General features: G+C 38.5%; 1 protein-coding gene across 1 annotated transcript in view; it reads left to right on the top strand.

The window, feature by feature from the left end:
• The window catches only part of CACNA2D3 (calcium voltage-gated channel auxiliary subunit alpha2delta 3), a 688,395-nt gene that overhangs the window by 471,836 nt on the left and 200,182 nt on the right, over positions 1 to 16,377 (top strand). The gene's annotated exons all lie outside the window — the stretch shown is intronic.

Here is a 16,377-nt window from a genome sequence, read left to right as displayed (position 1 = left end):
CCAAAAAAGAAATTTCTTTCACTCAAAGAAATCAAGGGTATGACCACTCCAAAAATATCAATTTCTTAGGCAGACAAGAAGTAAGGCCGCTCTGAAGTAACCTTTTTAGCTTCCCAGGATAGTTTCTATCAGCTGGTTGCCTTTTTTTCTGGAAAGGTAGACATATTTTCAAGTAAAGTCCTGGACTCCAGAAGCCATTTTTATTACTAAAGAGTGGCTATGTAGAGCCCAGCAATATTCTTGGAAACACCTTAACCTGGCCCCTTAGAATTAGCAATAATTCTGTAGAAATGCAATAAGCCCTAGTGTGGCAGACAGCTACAGAGATATTAGCAAACACACCAATGGGGAGCAGATGTATTTGCCGTAACACAGAGAACATGAAAAGCTCTCAGATGTCAGGAACGTTCTTTGTTTCAATGATGTAGAAGATTGACTTGCTTTCACTATATTTGTATCACAGGGGTGCTTATAGAGTCTTAAATATCAAGGTAAGCAATGTCAGAATAGAAGTTTGCCTTGTAAATCAAGATGATGGATGAATGAATGGATAAAAAGATGATAGATAGATAGATAGATAGATAGATAGATAGATAGATAGATAGATAGATAGATAGAAAGATAGATAGAGGAGTAAAACATTTTTTTGCCTAAGGGGCTATTCTTCAGAAGGACCTGATTTTTAAAAAAACATTTTTGACCCACTCTATTACTATAGACATTCTCCTTATGGCAAAGTTTTAGAAAAAAAATAATTGAATCTACTCAAAGAGCTTCTTTCCTGATTTTTTTTTATCACTTGCATGGCTACTCTGGTTACAAAGTTTAAAATAACAGCAATGAATCAGAGCTTGAGGGCATTTTAATAGGTAGCAATGTTCTTAGCACACCTATCAAGAGCTTTATCGCAAGTGACTGGTGCTCTTTTCTATCCTGAGGGCTCAGACAAAAAAGAAAATCTAAGGAATAGCCGTATTCATGACTGGAATGATAAAGAGACTGATGATGACCAAAATGCTTTTAAGCAAACACACTATTTTCATGGGAATACAGGATAGATATAGGATATGTGGGTTTATGGTGATGTCTGAGCTTAGTTGCTTTCTTGCAGATGGTTCATTACCCAAACTAGATCCAGAATTAGCCAAAGACACTATGATCACATTGCTCCTCAGCGTACCTGATTTAACTAACTACATCAAGATTGAAACACCCAGGATTATGGATCTCATAAACCTTTGTCTAACCATATGCTTCCAATTTGATGGACAAACTTACCAACAAATTCAAGGTACACCTATGGATTTACCTCTGTCAGGATTTATGGTGAATGCTATGACTTTTAAACTTATGCAAAGTTTAAAAGTCATAGCACTTAAACAAATACAATCAGATTTAACAGAGAGTGATTAATTCGGCACAAGAAACCATTGGTTGCCCCCTAACACTAATGGATGACATCGACAGGTCTCGCTGTTTCAGCAGAGTACAGAAGATACTTAGGGATGATTCACACCCTGGCCAGTGTCTCTTTTCACTTTTACCATCAGGCAGAAGACACAGAAGTATGGACAAACAGGTTTAAAAGCAGCATCTAAGCAGAGGGGATAAGAAATATTACATATTGTGTGCTGGAAGAATCAAGGAGTGCGATTTGACCACTGTGATATCTACCATATGTGACTGCTACCATTTTCATTACCATATGAACTTTTGATTGATTCTTTCCCTTATTTTCATAATCTGTAACATGGATTTGACTTAAGACAGTGGGTATGGCTTTGTCTTTTTCTAGTATGTTTTTTTTCTTACTTCCATTTTAAATGCATGCAGGTTTAAATTGCATAACCTGTCCATATCTCATATGTAGTTGGAGGTCATAAATCATTGGCGTACATATCAAAAATGGTCAATCTATCAGATACTTTCCTCTTACATTGCCTAGTAGGTTTCCACTAGAAAAAAATTTCTTTATTTATTCACAATTTAGGTTGCCTCATTCGGCGTAGTCTCTGTGCAGCATGCAATGAAATGGTTCAAGTACCGTATATACTCGAGTATAAGCCGAGTTTTTCAGCACGTTTTTTGTGCTGAAAAACGTCCCCTCGGCTTATACTCGGGTCTATACGGCTTATACTCGAGGTTTTTTTTTTTTTAAGCCCCTCGGCTTATACTCGAGTATATACGGCTTATACTCGAGTTTTTTTTTCTTCTTTTTTTCACATTTTACCGGACGGAAGCCCTGCCGGTGCAGTGAGAGGGCGGGGCGGGGGAGCCGCCAGCCTTCTCAGCTGAGGGAGGGAGGCTTTCCCCAACCGGTAGGTGCCTCATTTCCCACCCTCGGCTTATACTCGAGTCCCCAGTTTACCCCAGTTTTTGGGGTAAAATTGGGGACCTCGGCTTATACTCGGATCGGCTTATATTCGAGTATATACGGTATATGTATTTTTGAAATTGACTGTCCAACCTAAGTTTCTGGGGATCTTCCTTTTGACATAAACATTGAAATATTCCCTATTATATAATAATAACATCATTATCATGATTTCCATACTTTTGTTGTTCGTACAAACAGTCCAAGACTTTCCAGGAAGTGCTAGGCAAGAGACAAATAATGGCTGCCTTCTCTACCAAATTCTTCAGAACTTTCTATCTCTGCATGGATTTTTTTTTAAAAAAAAAAGAAGCCAAAGCCTTCACTGAAAGTTGATCTAATGAAACACTTAACCACAGTGGTGTTATTTGTTTTGGGCAGGGTTTTTTTTAAAAATGTCTTCAGGCATTTATTCTGTATTCATGGACTTGATTAGTTTAATGCAGGGGTGTCCAAACTTGGTCCCTTTAAGACTTTTGGACTTCAACTCCCAGAGTTCCTCAGCCAGCTTTGCTGGCTGAGGGACTCTGGGAGTTGAAGTCCAAAAGTCTTAAAGGGACCAAGTTTGGACACCCCTGGTTTAATGTCAACAGGCACCTCAACAGCTGTGTCCCCTTAAGCTATTTCTTTAATTTAGTAGCTGGCTTGGACACTTAGTCGCCATGGTTTTTCATTTTTTTTTCCCCCAGCACCAAGGGGCAGCTGGACCAACATGGCTGTTGATTAATTTGAGAGAAATATGAGCTGTGTAAATCAGACAACATGAATTTTCTGGATGGTGTTGTACAAGAATAAGCTGCCGATCATAGTGGAAGCAATTTGGCCTGTCTCAAGGGTGCCTTAGACTTTTAATAAGCTAGTTATGAAAATTCTATTTCTTTGCAATTTAAAGAGTCTAATTAGCACCTATAATACATGTGGATGAAGGTTAACATTAAGCCTCCAGACACTTTTCAAATTCGGTTACAGATAAAAATCAGGTAGCAGTTTGTACCTAATTAGAATAATGTGTTAAATATTTATAGATGCTGTGAAGCTACTAAAACATAAAGCTAAAGGAGAGTTAAATTTTAATCAAATATAAAGACAAAATACTGGTTTTATTCTTGAATACAGTACTCTGGTCGGCCACAGGACAATTGCCTCGAGTCCGCTCAGCTTCATAGATAAAGTAAGGACACTTGCTTGAGTTCATCACAGTTGCTAACATTCTTACCACTGTCTAATTAGCACATAGATTCTCAATATTTAGTACTGAACTTACTGAAATAAAGCCATTTGCAATAACTGCCTGAGTCGCTGAGTGATATAAAGAGTCCAATCTATGAACATTCAAGATACTTAGGAAATAAACTTTGATTCCTAGGGATCTTATAATCATTTGGATTGAGGGCTTCTGAATAGTTTGAATTTAGTAACAGTTATGTCAGACCAGTTCTGAAGAGACCCAGATTCAAATACTTCCAGAATTATGAAGGACTCACCACCATTCTCTAATAGATCTCTGTGAGGTTTTTTGAGACTAAGTAGACAATGAATGCAATGGGGTGGGGAGGAGGTGGTGAATTTTGAATTACAAGGTTTTCTTCCAGGATTTGGGATACTTTCATGCAAATTGAGGGTGACAAACCAATTCATGTTGTATGTTGCTGGTTTTGGTTGCCAGTTTTTGCAGAAATGTTTATAACTGTAGTAATCTGAAAATCACTTTTGACTTCATTGCGAATGAATATTTAAGGGAAAAAAAACTCAATTAAGTTAAACCTGTCAGGTATATTAAATTATATGTTGAATACAGAGATTTCTGTGATGGGCATGAGCGTCCACAGGAAATCACAGCAACTGTCAAGCAATTGCCAAGCTCATTACCGGGTAAGGTTGCAGCCTAGACAAAATCCCAGGGGCAAAAGGTCAGGACTTCATCCATTGTGTCACCTGTCTAATCTCTGTCTGCTCTGTGAAGAGTGCAATATATTGTGAATGTCTGCCTGCAATTCACACAATACCCTACAGCCATTAAATGTCTACTAGAAATAAAGGGGCCAATAATGTAGGCTTAGTGAGGATGCAGCCTGATTTAATCATTTGGTTAGATCAAAAATAAAATTTAAAAGGGCAATTTAATTCACCTGTGATATGGTTGCTGGATCAATATGAAACATGGTGTGTCTAAATTCTCTCTCCCCCCCCCCCCATAAAATTCACAGGCGCTTGCTATGATTTGCAAAGAGAGGGTAACAATATCTCACCAAGAAACTGAAAGAAAAGAAAAAAATATCATATGTCAAATAGCAATTTAGATCAATTTAGATTAACGGATATAATTTAAACAGGAATAGAACCTGTCCAATTATAATGGAAAATAGTATTGTTTAAGTGACTTAACCAGCTCCCTATCAAAATGTTAACTTCAAAGTTTGTTTTTCCTTTGTTTCAGCTCCTGATAGTTAAAATGGACTTGGGTTAGATAATCTTTCAAATAATCTGCCAAAAGCAGTAGATGATTTTGATAACACCAAAACAGTTCAGTTTAATATAGATCAAACTAAATTTTCTGGATTTCTTCTCTCCATAGCAATTAATAGTACTGAAATTCATTTGTAGCATGTTTTGATTTTGCAACTTGAATTCCTCATTTAAAACCATTGGCTGAGTGGATAACACGGATTAAGAATTTTTCAAGAAATTATCGATGCTTGTAATGTACTTTAATATGTATATTTGAGTTTTCTGCTGGTGAATCTTCTGAACTAAAGAAATGTCCCCAGGAGCTGCTTTATACAATAGAAACTTTCATGTAGTACATATAATTTTGCTTGTAAACTCCCCCCACCAAAGAGATTTATGGTACAGTTCTCTGTTTTTATGTCAAAATTGTCAAAATGTCAAAATTTAGCTTTTATGTTGTCTGAATTGTTTTTAGCATTTTTATATTATTGTTTTTTTAAACATTTTTTAAAATGTTTAAAAAACATTTTTTCAACTTAATAATGTTCTCATAATTTTTCTCATTTAGTTTTATGTTCCACTAATTGTCAACCTGACTGTCTTCGACAGTAGAAATATGGAGTACACCTCTAATAAAAATAGTTTCATGAACCAGATGCTTTCATGGGCAGTATTTCTAATATTTACTATAATATAAGCCCCAGATACCTTATTACACACACACACACACAAACACACACACACATATAAACAGAAATATATGGGATGCGGTGGCTCAGTGGCGAAGACAATGAGCTTGTTGATCGAAAGGTTGGCAGCTCAGCGGTTCGAATCCCTAGTGCTGCTGTGTAACGGGGTGAGCTCCCATTACTTGTCCCAGCTTCTGCCAAGCTAGCAGTTCAAAAGCACGTAAAAAATGCAAGTAGAAAAATAGGGACCACCTTCGGTGGGAAGATAGCAGCGTTCCGTGCGCCTTTAGCATTTAGTCATGCTGGCCACATGACCAGCGCTGGGTCTTTGGCTTTGAAATGGAGATGAGCACCGGCCCCTAGAGTTGGCAATGGCTAGCATGTATGTGTGAGGGGAACCTTTAGTTTTACCTTTATGAACATAAAACATTTATTCAATGAACAGTCCTATCTTTGCCATTTTATTTCAGAAAATAGTATTCAATCACAAATCAAGATGCCTTTATCGCTTCAATATAATCCAAGCAAATGAAGCATTATTTCTAATATTGATAACCTGCCATCTTTGATTTTTTTAAATTCCATACTTTATTTGCCTGACACATCACTGGATGGCTGAGCATGAAAACTACATTTTCCCATTTATCTCTTTTTCAACTCAATATGAACATGGACAATTCTTCTCATGTAGGTTCAACCAAGTCACCCTTTATCTAATACCACTGGGTTTCATTTAGCTGAATACAGAGTGAAGCACATATTTGAAAAAGACAGGGATATCCAAAGTTAGCAATATTTTTTTAATTGAAGCTTTTCCGTAATACTTGCCTCTCCTCTGTGTTCCAGCTCTATTTTCACCATTTGGAGGAAACATGGAAAGGACTTAGATTGTTATTTTAGTGATTGGGGAAAACAAATCCAGCCAGCCTTCTCTCCTCTCCTCCTTTCCTATAAAGGAAACGGCAATTTCTGAGGAGCACAAAGAAACAGGAAAAATCTCTAGCCTGGGCTGTCCACAAAAATGGCTTTCAGCTGTGAGCAACCCCACCCTCTCTCTTTCCTGGCAGCTAAGAGCTAAAAGCCCTCCTTCCCCTCATGTAAACCGAGGTAGTTAAGGTTATTACTTGGACAGCTGTTGAATATCAAGCAAAGACTTGGGCCCCCCAAAATCATGCAATAGGGAATAATGAACCTTCCACTGTCAGCAGCTAGATGAAGCATCCTGTAGTATTGCCTCTAATTAAAGCTGCAGTCCTAAACCCATTTTCAAGAAGGAGTTTTAGACTTTAGCAAGACATGCTTAGGATCATCTGACCTAATGTCCTGTGCTAAAACAAAATGACAAGACAAAGAGGAGGAGGAGAAGAAGTTCTCAAAGAGGGAGAATGGGAGAAGAAAAATGATCTACTCTCAAGAAACCTCCTGAACAACTTATGGTCAAGTACTGAAGAGGCTGATTAGCTGTAAACAACATGCATAACCATGATTAGTGCATTCCTGGAGTAAAAGCCCAGGCATTCAATGAAACCCTGCCTTATCTTAATGAGCTGTGACCAGTCCCTGGAGAATTGCTGCAGAGAAACTGGAGTGGCAGAAAATTGCTTTAATTGTAATTTGCTCCATGCTGGGGGTATAAATTATATTTCACGTAAATCTTGTTTGGCAAATGCATTTCAAATGATAGCTTCACATCTTAATTTTTCAGTAGTCAAAACTTAACCAACAGCCTAGAGGGTTCTGTCGGTAGAAGGCCGTTGCTTTCACTAACACAGGACGATGATAATCCTATTCAAATACAATTTATAGTAACTTAAAGTTTGGGAAAACTAGGCTTTGAATTGTGTAACACAAATTTTCAAAATAAACTATTATTGCTGATGTCCTACAGTTCTTATTTCTCAAACAGCCCGCATATGGATTATTTATTGAATATTTAAATATCTACTAATATTTCTTTGTATTTCTTCTTTGTTGCCACAAAGAAGAGGGAGTCAAACTACTCTCCAAAGCACCTGGGGGTAAAACAAGAAGCAATGGGTGGAAACTAATCAAGGAGAGAAGCAACCTAGAACTAAGGAGAAATTTCCTGACAGTTAGAACAATTAATCAGTGGAACAACTTGCCTGCAGAAGTTGTAAATGCTCCAACACTGGAAATTTTTAAGAAAATGTTGGATAACCATTTGTCTGAAATGGTGTAGGGTTTCCTGCCTGGGCAGGGGGTTGGACTAGAAGACCTCCAAGGTCCCTTCCAACTCGTTGTTGTTGTTGTTGTTGTTATTAAATATCAGGTCATAAATATATGATATTTAAACAAGGAGTGGCAGTCCATTGGCACCTCATAGAATATAAGTGTTGGGAGGAATCTTAAGAGATCATCAAGCCCAATGCCTGCCATCTGTAGGACTGCATTCCTGCACAATTTCTAAGGGATGTCCATTCAGCTCAGGGGTGAAATGCTCCTGGTTCGGACCGGATCGCATGATCCGGTAGCGATGGGGGCAGGTATTTCGGAGAACCGGTAGCAAAAATCCCTGCCCCTCCCCACTGCCCATGCCTCGCTTCTCCTCTTCTCTGTCCCTGAAGCTCTCGGTAGTGATATAGCTGCAAACAGCCTTAAATGACAGCCGCAGCACTTCAAAGGGCCACACTACAGCTGATTAGCACTGTGGGCAGCTAGTAGACCAGTGCCTCTTTTTTAAAAGAAGGTAGACCGGTGCCTGCCAAAAAAAAGGCACTTGGTAGACTGGGGCCTCTCAGTAAAAGGCAATTGGTAGACCAGGGCCTCTATTTTTAAAGAAGGTAGACCGGTGCCTCCCAAGTTTTGTATACTTTATTATTTTTATTATTTATTATTATTGGCCATGCCCATTCAGTCACCTGACCACCAAGCCACACCCACCAATTAAGCCACGCCCACAGAACCTGTAGGGAAAATTTTTAGATTTCACCCCTGATTCAGCCCCTATTTAATCAGCTCCAATGAAGGCAAGTCCACCACCTCCCAAGGCAGTTCTTTCTGATGTCCAGTCAAAATTTTGTAATTTAAACCTATGTATTGTTATTCTATCTTCTGGAAAAACTTTAAACAATTCTGCCCCATAGTCCAACAACCTTTCATATGCTGAAATAATTATTACATTTTCTTTAGGCTATGTATGCCCATGGCTTACGACCATTCCTCACGAGCATTTCCTTCCAGGCTCTGCAGTATACATGACACACAGAGCTTCTGAAGTACCTATATAGGGTGTGAAATGTGAAAATCTGCAGAGAAGGATCTTATTCTGGGTTGCATATCATAGGAAACCTCCATACAATAGGTACTAAAGCTCCTTCTTTCTAGTACTCATTTCTGTGTGCAAAGAGGGGAATTAAATAGAGGCCAAATGAGGTATAGAAGACAGGACCCATTCACACAATCCTACACTTGGGTTATAAATTTGAGCACATTCTTCTTAATGACCTCTGAAAAGGGCTGCACTCTGAATACTAAATCAAAAAATATCCAACGAAGTGGAGAATTAATGTGATAAAATTAATTGAGAAGATTTGGATTTAAACACTCCCAACTTAGACGTGAAGCTACTATGGAAGAATAAACTCATCACTGTCTTTCATCTTAAGTTATTTCACAGACATGTTATGACACTCACACTATGTGGGGTGGGGGATTGGAGGAAGGGTGATCTGCAGGCCTAAGCCCCCTGGAGGATGGCTGAAATTTAAACTATCTAGTAATAAATAATTTCTGTCTTTTCAGCTGCTGTTCTTTTTTTTTCTTTCAGAATTTATTCCCAAATGTAGCAATCAGACTTCTAACTTATAATGGTAATTTATAATCTTCAAATCTTTCAAACCTGTATGGGTAGCAAATTAGCTGAAAAGACAAGGCTAGGATTTGGATAGGAGCCTATGCAATTAAATCTGTCATTTAATTTCAGTCAATATTATTATTATTATTATTAAGGTTATTATTATGTTATTATTAAGGTGCAACAATAAAAATGTCTTGTGGAGAAAATATTCAGTGAAAAAAATAAAACAATTACTAATTACCGTATATACTCGAGTATAAGCCGAGTTTTTCAGCACGTTTTTTGTGCTGAAAAACGTCCCCTCGGCTTATACTCGAGTATATACGGCTTATACTCGAGTTTTTTTTTTTTTCGTTTTTTTCACATTATACCGGCCGGCGCGAACTTGGCGGGCTTTTGCTTTAGCGCGGGGAAGCCCTGCCGGTGCAGTGAGAGGGCGGGGCGGGGGAGCCGCCAGCCTTCTCGGCCGAGGGAGGGAGGGTTTCGCCGACCGGTAGGTGCCTCATTTCCCACCCTCGGCTTATACTCGAGTCCCCAGTTTACCCCAGTTTTTGGGGTAAAATTGGGGACCTCGGCTTATACTCGGATCGGCTTATATTCGAGTATATACGGTAATTGAACTTCCTTTTAATGCCAAATTGTAGCAAGCCAGTAAAAGTAACATAGCACAGATATGGATGTAAAATATGATATATGAAACTGAAATAAAGCCAACCTTTATTTAATGCTTGCTTTTCTTACATGATTTGCTTGTGGTCCAGTATATCAAAGTTACATAAAACAGCATTCATGATGGAAAACTAATGTTTCTTCCTGTAAATACACTGTATTTTCCACAAGAGAATAAATTGTACAAGCTATAGTAGTCTTTAAGTGTTCTTAGGTTTAAGGTTGAAAATTAAGGTATTTCATTTTTGGCATCTCTCTCAAGCACCTGAGATCCATATAATTCTCAATCTGGGTCATGCATTAAATGTGGAAAATTGGTTGGCTGTGGCAATTTTATATGGCTCATTAAAGTGGACAACTAAGCTCCCTTTGCTGGACCAAGAAGAGTGGGAAACAGGTGTGATTAATGGCTTGTTAATGTGGAAGATTGATAGACCTTATATCTTACCTTTCTGACAAAATAGTGCTCAAGAGGATGAACAAGAAGCACAACCATAACTATATAGTCTGTTTAACTATGCTAATTAATTGTTAGCTAATAAGAAAGTGCTAACTAATTATAATATATACTAGTTAACTAAAAGAGTTAAAATACATTATAGCCTTTCAAAATATCAAATATGATGGGGTTCATCTAATTTTGGGGGGGAATGATGTTCCCTCAGACAAGCATGTCTGTAAGGACCCAGCCAGTTGTAGACCCCGATGCACCTGCAGATCTTTTCTGCAAGATCTAAAGGGCTGGGCTGATTATTATTATTATTATTTATTCATGTCACAAGGTTCATTATTAAAATTTTATGCAAAGGTATAAATACAGACATAAAAACATAGACTTTGAACTATATAAAATTTAGGCAGTGTCTGCCCAGAAGCGTGCAACATCAATTGCATTCTGTTGTGAGGTCATAAGGTCCTCAAGAGTACATTGGGCAGGGCACAGACAGAGAGCACGTGTACATGTGTGTGATAGTCTGCAGTTCTCCACATTCACATAAGCAGAAATCACCAAGTATTCCCATTTATTCAAAGTATCTCTTGATCTTCCTGTCCCCGTGCACAGTCTATTTAACAATTTCCAAACTTTCCAGTTTTATTTGTAGGCAGGTGCCAACTTCTATGCACGTTCTATCCAATGTTGATTTATTTTATTTTATTTTTTTGGTAGCTTTCCATAAGTCCACTCCACTATTAAATTTATCAAAGTCTTATGTGGAGCTATGGAAACTTTCCTAGATTTTAATCTTTGGGGAACTAATCAGAGGCTGTGGAGTTGGTGCTGTTAGGAAATTAGTGATTTAAGCCTCTCTTTCTATGTTGCTGCTTCTGTATGAATGAGGCAGTGGGAGAGGAGGGAGGTAATACTGCTTAAATGGTGGACTTGCCTAGGGAAGCATATTTCAGACACCCAGTGATTATTCTACTGGTTTCATTTAAGGTGGGAGTGGGGAACTATGACCTGTGGACTTCAGCTCAGGAATTCTGGGAGTTGAAGTCCACAAGTCATAAAGAGGCCATAGTTATTTAAGGCAACATCTACTAGCCCAGAGTGTGCCAATTTGTAAGTGGGGAGAGACTGTCCCTCAGAAAGCCCAGTCCCATACCATGAAAGACTTCCTTAGAAAAGATCAGCCCATCTATCCCAAAGGTGCTTTTTCAAGAGGCAACTGGACTTTCTGGTTTTTCTTTGAAGATGTTTCGCTTTTCATTGCTTCAGAGCTGGATAAGAAGTGAGAGAAGCGAAATGTCTTCAAAGAAAAACCAGAAAGTCTAGTTGCCTCTTGAAAAAGCACCTTTGGGACAACCAGGACATGGATGACTGAGAATCTCCATAGACATTAGCCCAGTGGTTCTCAACCTTTATAGTGCTGCGGCCCCTTTAATACAATTCCCCACGATGTGGCAACCCCTTTAATACAATTCCCCATGATGTGGCGACCCCTTTAATACAATTCCCCATGATGTGGCGACCCCAACCATAAAATTATTTTCGTTTTGAATTTATCGCGCCTGAAGCCGTATTGGCTAGCGATCTGAACTGCTTGCGATTGCCTTGAGGACGGAGGCATTAAAGCGGAGTCTCCTCCCCTATTAAGTTTATCGTGCCTGAAGCAAGATTAGGCTAGCGATTGGGAGTGATTGCCACTGGCTTGAGAGGGAGACATCAGAGCAAAGATTTTCTCTTTTTTAATCCATTGCTCCTGAAGCCGAATTCGGTTAGCAATTTGAAGAACCTGCAGCTGGCTTGTGGAGTCAACTATTGGAGCGTGATTCTTCGACTCGCAATTATACTTCCCATATTTCCGATGGTCTTAGGCAACCCCCAGCAAATCGTCATTCGACCCCCAACGGGGTCCCAACCCACAGGTTGAGAACCGCTGCATTAGCCCATCTAGATAATGATGTCATCCAATGCTTTTCATAAAGCCTACCGGTATTTATTGCTTCCATACATAAGTAACTTACTAGTAGAATCATTCAGAAGTGACATTAATTGTGGCAAGTGTGTCCTTTAAAATGTGCTGATTGTCCTGTGTATAATGTGCCAGTGATAGAGTGATAGATTTTACTTCTGAATTGTCAAAGAATTAATTACATTGATTAGCTTATCAGTCTGGCCTATAATTAAAGATGACCAATGAACTGATTTATATCTTGGTTTATTCTAAAATGAAAGGCAAGGGTAAAATGATGCACGACTGTGCTTTATTAATGCTATCATTTGTGGATAAGGTCAAAGGATATAGAATAGAATAGAATATTTTTTATTGGCCAAGTGTGATTGGACACACAAGGAATTTGTGAAATATGAAATGTAAGAATACGTATTTTATTGAAAAAATGGTACCGTTAAGTAACTACGGTAAGTTACTTACTTAATATATTAATACTTAGTAGATTACATTCCTTAGGAGTTTGTTTTCTCTTTTCTAGTTACATGTTCCTTTCTGTTTCAAATAATGAAAGCTCCCAACCTAATAGCAGATGTATCTATAAGGTTTGCTTGTAAATCAGAGTAAGTAAAGAGCCCTGTTAGCCTAAATTCTTTTCATAGAATCTAGTTAAATTCAAACAGAAGACCAGTAAGCAAAACAGGAACCTATCCAGAAAAAAAAAACATTTAAATCGTGATGGGAGTAATAATGGCAATTTGTGTTGTAGTTTCTACTTTGAAAAGTGGCTTGGTGAAAGTTTTTAATTCTGGAAGTTGGCATGTTGCCTCCAAAGGCTTAATTCTGAAAAATGGTTAAGAAATCTTTGTACAATGTGCTGCCTGTAGTAAGACTGGGAATTCTGATGTGTGTTGTTTTCTAAATCACAAATAATATGCAAGAAATGCAATATACTTGTGATAAATAAGAAATGTCACATCTTTTCTGGAATTCAATATTTGCATATGTGTGTGTGGGTACAGACACAGGTATACACACATACATGCATATTTGACAGAAGGAGAAAACGGTTTTCTTTGCCCTTTTTTCATTGCAATCTTCAGTATACCGTTGTTCAAAGTTAATGACTTGAATTCAGTTTCTCTGGTACTTCAGCCCGATGCCACATTAGGCCATCTTTCTCTGTGCTACAGCTCAGCCTATTCTACTTCTATTATGGACATGGTTGTTTGATTATGTGTAAGTTAAAGAAGACCATTAGCCATAAATCTCTCCCATTGATTTGTTTTCTATTTAGAATGTGTTTCAGCACATTCTTTTCTGAGATAAGCACTGGTGACAATTTATGTACTGGGGTTGGATATAAATTTGATGGTACTATTTCCTTCTCTTTTTGAGATTAAACATTTTGCTTACAATAGTGCAGTTGTGCTTAGGTGAGCAGTTAAGCTGAATCAAACCCAACATAGAGCAAATATATGTGGATTACTCTGAAAGGATATAAAAAGGAAGCAGATCTCTTGCGGTCAGAGTTCCCCAACCTTTCCAGCTTTGTGGACCAGCGAGGGGGGGGGGAGAGGGGATGGTTCTGTGCAAGTGGCAGGTAAATGCATGCAAGCATGCAGCAGCTCCATTTACACAAGTGGCAGGCACACGCACCTGCCACTCAGGCAAATGCAGTGCGAGCATATGTGCTTACTCATTGCTTGTGCAAGTGGATATGTGTGCATGTGCGCTTGCCCACCACTTCCACGGCCCAGTTCCGAATAGCTTAAGATTCTATAGTCATCCACAGCCTGATGGTTGGGTACCCCTGTGGTATACAATTCTATACAGACGTTTGCATTATTGTTGATTTATTCCTGCTATGGTGTTGGTCACTTCTGAGGTAAGATATGTTTCTTCTCTTCCTAGAGGCCCTATGAAACTCAGAGTAACTATTATGGCCATCCATGTTGCCCATTAACATGAGATATGATTTTGAGAAATAAGAAATGGGGCAATATATTGTATATATGCCACCATTTATGTATGGGCTAGGCAGACTCAGTTCTATAGCTCAATATGATGGATGTTTCTAGTGAGCCTCATTGCTTTTTAAAACCAGAACTAGAGGAAGAAGTTTTCATGCCCATCTGGCTGCTGTTGGGCAAGATTTTCAGTTCTCTTAAAGCACCTCTTGATTTGACATTGGTTGATTAGCTTGCTGATTCTTTGTAACAGCTGCGGTAAGTAATGAAAAACTGACTCATAGGCCAGGAAAAGCACTTCAGTTTTTAATTGGCTGCAGGAAATAATATACTAGTCTGCAACCTGGGACGGGATGCAACCTCAGTGGCAGCACCGAAATTGATGGTGGGCAATGCTCTGCACATGGAATATCTATGTTAGTCAAGTGAATAAGCCTGCTAATTAATATAGTTATTACATACTTATACTCATTTATATGCTTATATGTTATATTATTATTTTCATGCTTATGCTTATATATACTGTTATGACAAAATAAATAAAATAAAAAAATAAAAAATAATCAGAAAAACTAAGAATTAATTCTCCTCATCAGAGGACATTTGTTTTGACTTCTATTTGATACGTTTCAAAATCAATAACATGGAAATCTACTTTATCTCTGTATGGGGCTACCTTTTTCTTGCCATCCTCATTCTTTTTCTTCTGTTTGAATTTAAACCTACCCAGTGATTAGAGTACATGGATGGGGACTCTGAAGAAGTCTAGAATGTCCCTAAACAGTTAGTTTCAGCAGCACAGAAGTAGGAAAAGCAATATTAGTTCCCCCTCTGATTTTCTTCTTTTATTCTTATTAAAAACAACAACAGTCTTTCCCACTCAGAGTAATGGATTGAGAACAATACAGGGGTTTGGTGGGTATACCAATGGGGGTTGGAGCTTTCTAAGTTTAGGATTTTCCAGGCTGAAAAACTGCTGGAAAGAGTTAGGATTGAAGTCAGTGTTGGATGCCTATCTTTAAGGGCAGAACCCAGTCTCAGAAGCCATAGGGTGTTGCTAGGGTAATGTGGGTCAATAGGGGTCTGTGGGGGTCTTAAGGGTATGCAAGAGGTGGCACATGGGCCAGGGAAGGAAGAGAGTGTGTGGTGCAACTGGATAAAAGGTACCTGACTATCACAGATAAGTGCAAGAGGTGCCACATGAGTTAGGAACGGTGTATAGGGGACAATGAGGAAGGGGGCCTAGGAGTGCTTGGGCCTGTGTGAAAGTTGCCATTCAGGTTTTGGATGGTCCACAAGAGGTGGTGGGATCAAGAATGGCATGTGGGGGTGCACAAGAATTGTCATTTGGGGCAGGAAAGGCATGTGGGCGGACAGGAAGAGCCAGGGAGACTGTCTCCTTCAAGATGAAAGTTCAGAGCAGCACTGGTTATTGCTGTTGGAAATCTTTTGTCCAATTTAGCTATCACTGCTGAACTTATGCATAGTTGCAGTTCTTAGACTGAAGTGACTAGGATGTCTATGCCTTCTTTATTGGGGGGGAAAAACTCTGTAGTTGACTCATACCCATTTTGTAAAATCAAGATGATTTGGCTCACCAGTTCTTTTCTTTTTTTTTTTTTTTTCAAATGGGTTTAGGACACTTGCTTTTTTAAAATTTTCATTTAAACTGCACGGAAAAAGTAAAACAAAATAATCAACTCAGGTGAGAAAATTGTCTCTGGTGGTGGTTTTCCTGGTTTCCTTGGGAAGTTAGACGTAGAAAGCTTTAGCTGAATACTCTGAGTATCTTCCAAAGTAAATGATTGTCAGGGATAAGTAGCAACAACAAAAATAAGTCATTTTTAATGAACTGAAATAGTTATAACCTGAATTTTCCTTGGACTGCAAATTGAACTTTATGTTTCCAACTATTTTCTCATGTAATTGGGAGTGGAGGAATTAAGCTTTGACTTTATGAACCTCTAACAAACAAACAAACAGTGTTGGATAGCTCTTTTGGTTGAAATAATTTATC

This window comes from Ahaetulla prasina, chromosome 2, assembly GCF_028640845.1.
Source record: "Ahaetulla prasina isolate Xishuangbanna chromosome 2, ASM2864084v1, whole genome shotgun sequence".
Lineage (NCBI taxonomy): Eukaryota > Metazoa > Chordata > Lepidosauria > Squamata > Colubridae > Ahaetulla > Ahaetulla prasina.
Note: the sequence above shows the minus strand (reverse complement) of the source record. Positions and strands in the feature narration are given on the sequence as shown.